Source organism: Aethalodelphis obliquidens, unplaced genomic scaffold (assembly GCF_003676395.1).
Source record: "Aethalodelphis obliquidens isolate GAN/ISIS:26980383/991018 unplaced genomic scaffold, ASM367639v1 scaffold46, whole genome shotgun sequence".
In the NCBI taxonomy this organism is placed as follows: Eukaryota; Metazoa; Chordata; class Mammalia; order Artiodactyla; family Delphinidae; genus Aethalodelphis; species Aethalodelphis obliquidens.
In genome coordinates, this window is record NW_020837990.1 from 3,413,022 (window position 1) to 3,421,695 (window position 8,674).

An 8,674-nucleotide genomic window follows, 5' to 3' on the forward strand; every position below is an offset into this window, starting at 1 on the left:
CAGGGAACTGGTCTGTCTTGTTTCCAGTGGAAGGTACAACTCTGAGTGAGAAAAAAAGGAGCCGCTCTATCCTTGATGTGGGGACCATCTCTGATTCCTCTTTACTTCCCCTTTTGACTCCCTCAAGGCACTCAGCAAATGTCAGCTAATGAATAAATGAGAAATGTGTTGTTGGCTAAAAAGACAGTATTTAAGATTCTGCAGATTAAATATTTGTACCTAGTGCATAGTATGGTACCTAGTAGGGGTTCATTAATTACTGAAGACAATGACATTTCAACCATTTTATTAATTCATTCAGCAAAGTATGTATCAAACCTCAACCATGTCTTGGGCAATCTGTAAGAACACATGGTTTAATAAAAGGCTGATTCACACGTGATCTCTACTTTGTAAGAATCTGAGTGGGGTCTAGAATAAGTAGGATACATATAACAATGACAGATAATTGAAAGCAGCAAGTGCTGATAGGACTGCCCGTCAAGGGTTTTGAGTTTGAAGAAGTTAGAGCAAAGCAAGGAAGCTCTTTTCCCCTTAAACTGGTTTCCTTGGATATCCTTTTTCATGCTTATCCCGGCAACCTCATGGCCTCGAACTTTCCTTCTTAATGGGTTAATGCCAAATCTCTTTGTTCTGATTTGTCTCTTGGTTTCCATCCTCCTCTCAGACATCATCTCTATTGAGATTCTGCCTGCACTGCAAACTCCATATATCAAAACAGAAGTCATAATTCTCTGCCAATCTAACCTTGCCTTCTTGAAGATGGGAGGAAAAAAAAAAAACATGATACAGGGCAATGAGTTGGGAATTCATAGCATTCAGAGACAGGGAGGCATGGACAGAGACAGCAAAGATGACGACTCAATAAAAGTCTTTGGGGGGCTTCCCTGGTTGCACAGTGGTTAAGAATCTGCCTGCCAATGCAGGGGACATGGGTTAGAGCCCTGGTCTGGGAAGATCCCACATGCCATGGAGCAACTAAGCCAATGTGCCACAACTCCTGAGCCCACATGCCACAACTACTGAAGCCCATGCGCCTAGAACCCATGCTCTGAAACAAGAGAAGCCACCATGATGAGAAGTCTGCGCACCACAACGAAGAGTAGCCCCAGATCGCCGCAACTAGAGAAAGCTCGCGCACGGCAACAAAGACCCAACGCAGCCAAAAATTAAATAAATAAATAAATATTTTAAAAAGTCCTTGGGTTTTTTAAAAACATATTTAGTGGAGTATAATTGCTTCACAATGTTAGTTTCTGCTGTATAACAAAGTGAATCAGCTATATGTATACATATATCCCCATATCCCCTTCCTCTTGAGCCTCCCTCCCACCCTCCCTATCCCACCCCTCTAGGTCGTCATAAAGCAACGAGCTGATCTCCCTGTGCTATGTGGCTGCTTCCCACTACGTATCTATTTTACATTTGGTAGTGTATATATGTCAATGCTACTCTCTCACTTCGTCCCAGCTTACCCTTCTCACTCCCCCTGTCCTCAAGTCCATTCTCTACATCTGTGTCTTTATTCTTGTCCTGCCCTTAGGTTCATCAGGACCATTTTTTTTTTAGATTCCATATATATGTGTTAGCACACGGTATTTGTTTTTCTCTTTCGGACTTACTTCACTCTGTAAGACAGGGTCTAGGTCCATCCACCTTACAACAAATAACTCAGTTTCCTTTCCTTTTATGGCTGAGTAATATTTCATTGTATATATGTGCCCCATCTTCTTTATCCATTTATCTGTTGATGGACACTTAGGTTGCTTCCATGTCCTGGCTATTGTAAATAGAGCTGCAATGAACATTGTGGTACATGTCTCTTTTTGAATTATGGTTTTCTCTGGGTATATGCCCAGTAGTGGGATTGCTGGGTCATATGGTAGTTCTTTTCTTAGTTTTTTATGGAACCTCCATACCATTCTCCATAGTGACTGTACCAATTTACATTCCCACCAACAGTCCAGGAGGGTTACATTTTCTCCACACCCTCTCCAGCATTTATTGCTTGTAGATTTTTTGATGATGGCCATTCTGACCAGTGTGAGGTGATATCTCATTGTGGTTATGATTTGCATTTCTCTAATGATTAGTGATGTTGAGCATCCTTTCACTTGTTTGTTGGCAATCTGTATATTTTCTTTGAAGAAATGTCTATTTAGGACTTTGGCCCATTTTTGGACTGGGTTGTTTGTTTTTCTGATATTGAGCTGCACGAGCTGCTTATAAATTTTGGAGATTAATCCTTTGTCAGTTTCTTCATTTGCAAATATTTTCTCCCAATCTGAGGGTTGTCTTTTCGTCTTGTTTATGGTTTCCTTTGTTGTGCAAAATCTTTTAAGTTTCATTAGCTCCGATTTATTTTTGTTTTTATTTCCATTTCTCTAGGAGGTGGGTCAAAAAGGATCTTGCTGTGATTTATGTCATAGACTGTTCTGCCTATGTTTTCCTCTAAGAGTTTTATAATGTCTGGCCTTACATTTAGGTCTTTAATCCATTTTGAGTTTATTTCTGTGTATGGTGTTAGGGAGTATTCTAATTCATTCTTTTAAATGTAGCTCTCCAGTTTTCCCAGCACCACTTATTGAAGGGGCTGTCTTGTCTCCATTGTATATTCTTGCCTACTTTATCAAAGATAAGGTGACCATGTGTGCATGGGTTTATCTCTGGGTTTTCTATCCTGTTCCATTAATCTATCTTTCTGTTTTAGTGCCAGTACCATATTGTCTTGATTACTGTAGCTTTGTAGTATAGTCTGAAGTCAGGGAACTTGATTCCTCCAGCTCTGTTTTTCGTTCTCAAGATTGCTTTGGCTATTCAGGGTCTTCTGTGTTTCCATACAAATTGTGAAATTTTTTGTTCTAGTTCTGTGAAAAATGCCAGTGGTAGTTTGATAGGGATTGCACTGAATCTGTAGATTGCTTTGGGCAGTATAGTCATTTTCACAATGTTGATTCTTCCAATCCAAGAACATAGTATATCTCTCCATCTGTTTGTATCATCTTTAATTTCTTTCATCAATGTCTTATAGTTTTCTGCATATAGATCTTTTGTCTCCTTAAGTAGGTTTATTCCTAGATATTTTATTCTTTTTGTTGCAATGGTACATGGGAGCGTTTCCTTAATTTCTCTTTGAGATTTTTCATCATTAGTGTATAGGAAAGCAAGAGATTTCTGTGCATAAATTTTGTATACTGCTACTTTTCCACATGCATTGAGTAGCTCAAGTAGTTTTCTGGTAGCATCTTTAGAATTCTCTATGTATAGTATCATGTCATCTGCAAACAGTGACAGTTTTACTTCTTTTCTTATTTGGATTCCTTTTATTTCTTTTTCTTCTCTGATTGCTGTGGCTAAAACTTCCAGTGGTGAGAGTGGGCAACCTTGTCTTGTACCTGATCTTAGAGGAAATGCTTTCAGTTTTTCAGCTTTGAGAATGATGTCTGCTGTCGGTTTGTCTTATATGGCTTTTATTACGTTGAGGTAGGTTTCCTCTATGCCTACTTTCTGGAGAGTTTTTTTTTTTTTTTTATCATAAATGGGTGTTGAATTTTGTCAAAAGCTTTTTCTGCATCTATTGAGATTATCATCAGTTTTTATCCTTCAATTTGTTAAAATGGTGTAGCACATTGATTGATATGCATATATTGAAGAAACCTTGCATTCCTGGGATAAACCCCACTTGATCATGGTGTACAATCCTCTTAATGTGCTATTGGATTCTGTTTGCAAGTATTTTGTTGAGGATTTTTGCATCTATGTTCATCAGTGATATTGGCCTGTAGTTTTCTTTTTTTGTGACCTCTTTGTCTGGTTTTGGTATCAGGGTGATGGTGGCCTTGTAGAATGAGTTTGGGAATGCTCCTCCCTCTGCTACATTTTGGAAGAGTTTGAGAAGGATAGGTGTTAGCTCTTCTCTAAATGTTTGATAGAATTTGCCTGTGAATCCATCTGGTCCTGGGCTTTTGTTTATTGGAAGATTTTTAATCACAGTTTCAATTTCAATGCTTGTGATTGGTCTGTTCATTTTTCTATTTTTTCCTGGTTCAGCCTTGGAAGGTTGTGCTTTTCTAAGAATTTGTCCATTTGTTCCTGGTTGTCCATTTTATTGGCATATAGTTGCTTGTAGTAATCTCTCATGAACCTTTGTATTTTTGCAGTGTCAGTTGTTACTTCTTTTCCATTTCTAATTCTGTTGATTTGAGTCTTCTCCCTTTTTTTCTTGATGAGTCTGGCTAATGGTTTATCAATTGTGTTTATCTTCTCAAAGAACCACCTTTTAGTTTTATGGATCTTTGCTGTTGTTTCCTTCATTTCTTTTTCATTTATTTCTGATCTGATCTTTATGATTTCTTTCCTTCTGCTTTTTTTTGTTGTTGTTGTTGTTCTTCTTTCTCTAATTGCTTTAGATATAAAGTTAGACCGTTTATTTGATATTTTTCTTGTTTCTTAAGGTAGGGTTTTATTGCTATAAATTCCCTCTTAGATCTGCTTTTGCTGTCTCTATAGGTTTCCGGTCATCATGTTTTCATTGTCATTTGTTTCTAGGTATTTTTTAATTTCCTCTTTGATTTCTTCCGTGATCTCTTGGTTATTTAGTAGCGTATTGTTTCACCTCCATGTGTTTGTATTTTTTAGTTTTTTTCCTGTAATTGATATCTAGTCTCATAGCGTTGAGGTCAGAAAAGATACTTGATATGATTTCAATTTTCTTAAATTTACCGAGGCTTGATTTGTGACCCAAGATATAATCTATCCTGGAGCATGTTCCCTGAGCACTTGAGAAGGAAGCATTTTCTGCTGTTTTGGGATGGAATGTCCTATAAATATCAATTAAGTCCATCTTATCTAATGTGTCATTTAAAGCTTGTGTTTCCTTATTTATTTTCATTTTGGATGATTTGTCCATTGGTGAAAGGGGTGTGTTAAAGTCCCCTACTATGATTGTGTTACTGCTGATTGCCCCTTTTATGGCTGTTAGCATTTGCCTCATACATTGAGGTGCTCCTATACTGCATGCATAAATATTTACAATTGTTATATCTTCTTGCATTGATCCCTTGATCATTATGTAGTGTCCTTGTCTCTTGTAATAGTCTTTATTTTAAAGTCTGTTTTGTCTGATATGAGAATTGCTACTCCAGCTTTCTTTTGATTTCCATTTGCATGGAATATCTTTTTCCATCCCCTCACTTTGTCTGTATGCATCCCTAGGTCTGAAGTGGGTCTCTTGTAGGCAGCATATATATGGGTCTTGTTTTTGTATCTATTCAGCCAGTCTGTGTCTTTTGATTGGAGCATTTAATCCATTTACATTTAGGAGAGTTATCGATATGTATGTTCCTATTACCATTTTCTTAATTGTTTTGTGTTCGTTATTGTAGGTCTCTTCCTTCTCTTGTGTTTCCTGCCTAGAGAAGTTCCTTTAGCATTTGTTGTAAAGCTGGTTTGGTGGTGCTGAATTCTCTTAGCTTTTGCTTGTCTGTAAAGGTTTTAATTTCTCCGTCAAATCTGAATGAGATCCTTGCTGGGTAGAGTAGTCTTGGTTGTAGGTTTTTCCTTTTCATCACTTTAAATATGTTCTGCCACTCCCTTCTGGCTTGCAGAGTGTCTGCTGAAAGATCAGCTGTTAACCTTATGGGGATTCCCTTGTATGTTATTTGTTGCTTTCCCCTTGATGCTTTTAATATATTTTCTTTGTATTTAATTTTTGATAGTTTGATATGTGTCTTGGCATGTTTCTCCTTGGATTTATGCTGTATGGAACTGTCTGTGCTTCCTGGACTTGATTGACTATTTCCTTTCCCATGTCAAGGAAGTTTTCAACTATAGTCTCTTCAAATATTTTCTCAGGCACTTTCTTTTTTTCTTCTTCTCTGGGACCCCTATAATTTGAATGTTGGTGCGTTTAATGTCCCAGAGGTCTCTGAGACTGTCCTCAATTCTTTTCATTCTTTTTTCTTTATTCTGCTGTGCAGCAGTTATTTCCACTATTATATCTTTCAGGTCATTTATCCGTTCTCCTGCCTCAGTTATTCTGCTATTGGTTCCTTCTAGAAAATTTTTCATTTCAATTATTGTGTTGTTCATCATTGTTTGTTTGCTCTTTAGTTCTTCTAGGTCTTTGTTAAACGTTTCTTGTATTTTCTGTATTCTATCTCCAAGATTTTGGATTATCTTTACTAACATTATTCTGAATTCTTTTTCAGGTAGACTGCCTATTACCTCTTCATTTGTTTGGTCTGGTAGGCTTTTACCTTGCTCATTCATCTACTGCATATTTCTCTGTCTTCTCATTTTGTTTACCTCACTGTGTTTGGGGTCTCCTTTTCGCAGGCTGCAAGTTTGTAGCTCCCATTGTTTTTGTTGTATGCCCCCAGTGGTTGAGGTTGGTTCAGTGGCTTGTGTAGGCTTCCTGGTGGAGGGTACTGGTGCTTGTGTTCTGCTGGGTGGGACTGGATCTTGTCTTTCTGGTTGGCAGGGCCATGTCTGGTGGTGTGTTTGTGAACTTAGTATGATTTTAGGCAGCCTCTCTGCTAATGGGTGTGGTGGTGTTCCTGTCTTGCTAGCTGTTTGGCATGGGGCATCCAGCACTGGAGCCTGCTGGCCGTCCGGTGGAGCTGAGTTTTAGTTTTGAGATGGAGATCTCTGGGAGAGCTCTTGTTGATTGATATTACATGGGGCTGGTGGGTTTCTGGTGGTCCAATGTCCTGGACTCGGCTCTCCCACCTTGGAAGCTCAGGCCTGACACCAGGCCAGAGCACCAAGACCCTGTCAGCCACACAGCTAAGAAGAAAAGGAAGAAAAATAATAATAAAATAAAGTAAATAAAATAAAAAAATTTTAAATTAAAGAAAAAAAGAAGAGAGCAGCCAAACCGATAAACAAATCCACCAATGCTAACAAGCATTAAAAACTAAGATAAACATAAAAATCAGAAACAAATTAGTTGCAGACAGCAAACCCCAAGTCTACAGTTGCTCTCCAAATCCACTGCCTCAAATTTGGGAACATTCGTTGTCTATTCAGGTATTCCACAGATGCAGGTTTTATCTAGTTGATTGTGGGGATGTAATCCACTGCTCCTAAGGCTGCTGGGAGAAATTTCTCTTTCTCTTCTTTGTTCACACAGCTCCTGGGGTTTAGCTTTTGTTTTGGCCCCACCTCTGCGTGTAGGTCACCCTCAGGCATCTGTTTCCCGTCCAGACAGGAGGGGGTTAAAGCAGTGGCTGATCGGGGGGCTCTTGCTCTCTCAGGCCAGAGAGAGGGAGGGGTACGGTAGTCATAATTGGAATGCAGCGCAAGCCTGCAGTGTCAGAGGCCAGCCTGACTGTGCAACAGCCTGAAGCTCGCCGTGTATTCTCCTGGGGAGTTGTCCCTGGATCCTGGGACCCTGGCAGTGGCATGCTTCACAGGCTCCTGGGTGTGTGTGTGTGTGTGCGTGTGTGTGCGTGTGTGCGTGCGTGCGTGCGTGCGTGTGTGTGTAGTGACCTGTACTTGCACACAGGATTCTTGGTGGCAGCAGCAGCAGCGTTAGTGGTTCATGCCTGTCTCTGGGGTCTGTGCTGATAGCCATGGCTCATACCCCTCTCTGGCGCTTGCTTAGGTGGTGCTCTGCCTTCTGTGGGCACACAGTGCAGGAACCCCCTCTCCTCATGCACCCCGAAACGATGGTCTCTTGCCGCTTCAGCAGGTCCAGACGTTTTCCCAGACTCCCTCCCGGGTAGCTGTGGTACACTACCCCTCTTCAGGCTGTCTTCACACAGCCAACCCCCGTCCTCTCCCTGGGATCTGACCTCCAAAGCCTGAGCCTCAGCTCCCAGCCCCCACCTGCCCTGGTGGGTGAGCAGACAAGCCTCTCGGGCTGGTGAGTGCTGGTCGGCACTGATCCTCTGTGCAGGCATCTCTCCGCTTTGCCCCTGCAGCCCTGCTGCTGCACTCTCCTCTGTGGCTCTGAAGCTTCCCCCCTTCACCTCCCCCCATCTCCGCCAGTGAAGGGGCTTCATAGTGTGTGGAAACTTTTCCTCCTTCACAGCTCCCTCCCAGAGGTGCAGGTCCCATCCCTATTCTTTTGTCTGTTTTTTTTTTCTTTTGCCCTACCCAGGTACATGGGGATTTTCTTGCCTTTTGGGAAGTCTGAGGTCTTCTGCCAGCGTTCAGCAGGTGTTCTGTAGGAGTTGTTCCACATGTAGATGTAGTTTTGATGTATTTGTGGGGAGGAAGATGATCTCCACGTCTTACTCCTTTGCCATCTTGAAGGTCCCCCCGAGCCTTTGGGTTTTTCAAATGTTCTCTGTACTGCCTCCATCCATTTCCCAATTCCTACCATAACAGTGGAAAATGTAATCTTGATTTTCTCTTTCTATAACTATAGAAGGTCTGAATGTTGAGGGGGAAAGTTTTTCACTTGATATTCCTGTGGGAAGGAATTTAGGTCCTCACTTCCATAAATATTGTGAATTCCTCTAATGGAGAACAGGACGATGTGGTGGTACCAAAAAAAAGGTCAGACTACTTAACATAATACTGCTCAATAAGAATAGAGCTTAAAAAGGAGGGAGGACAGAGACTAGTTTGATTACTACTAAGACCTTTGAGGAAGCTTCCCTCACCCCATAAATTATATCCTTTCTTTTCTTTAGCTACACAGTATTAAGAATCTAAGGAAACTTTA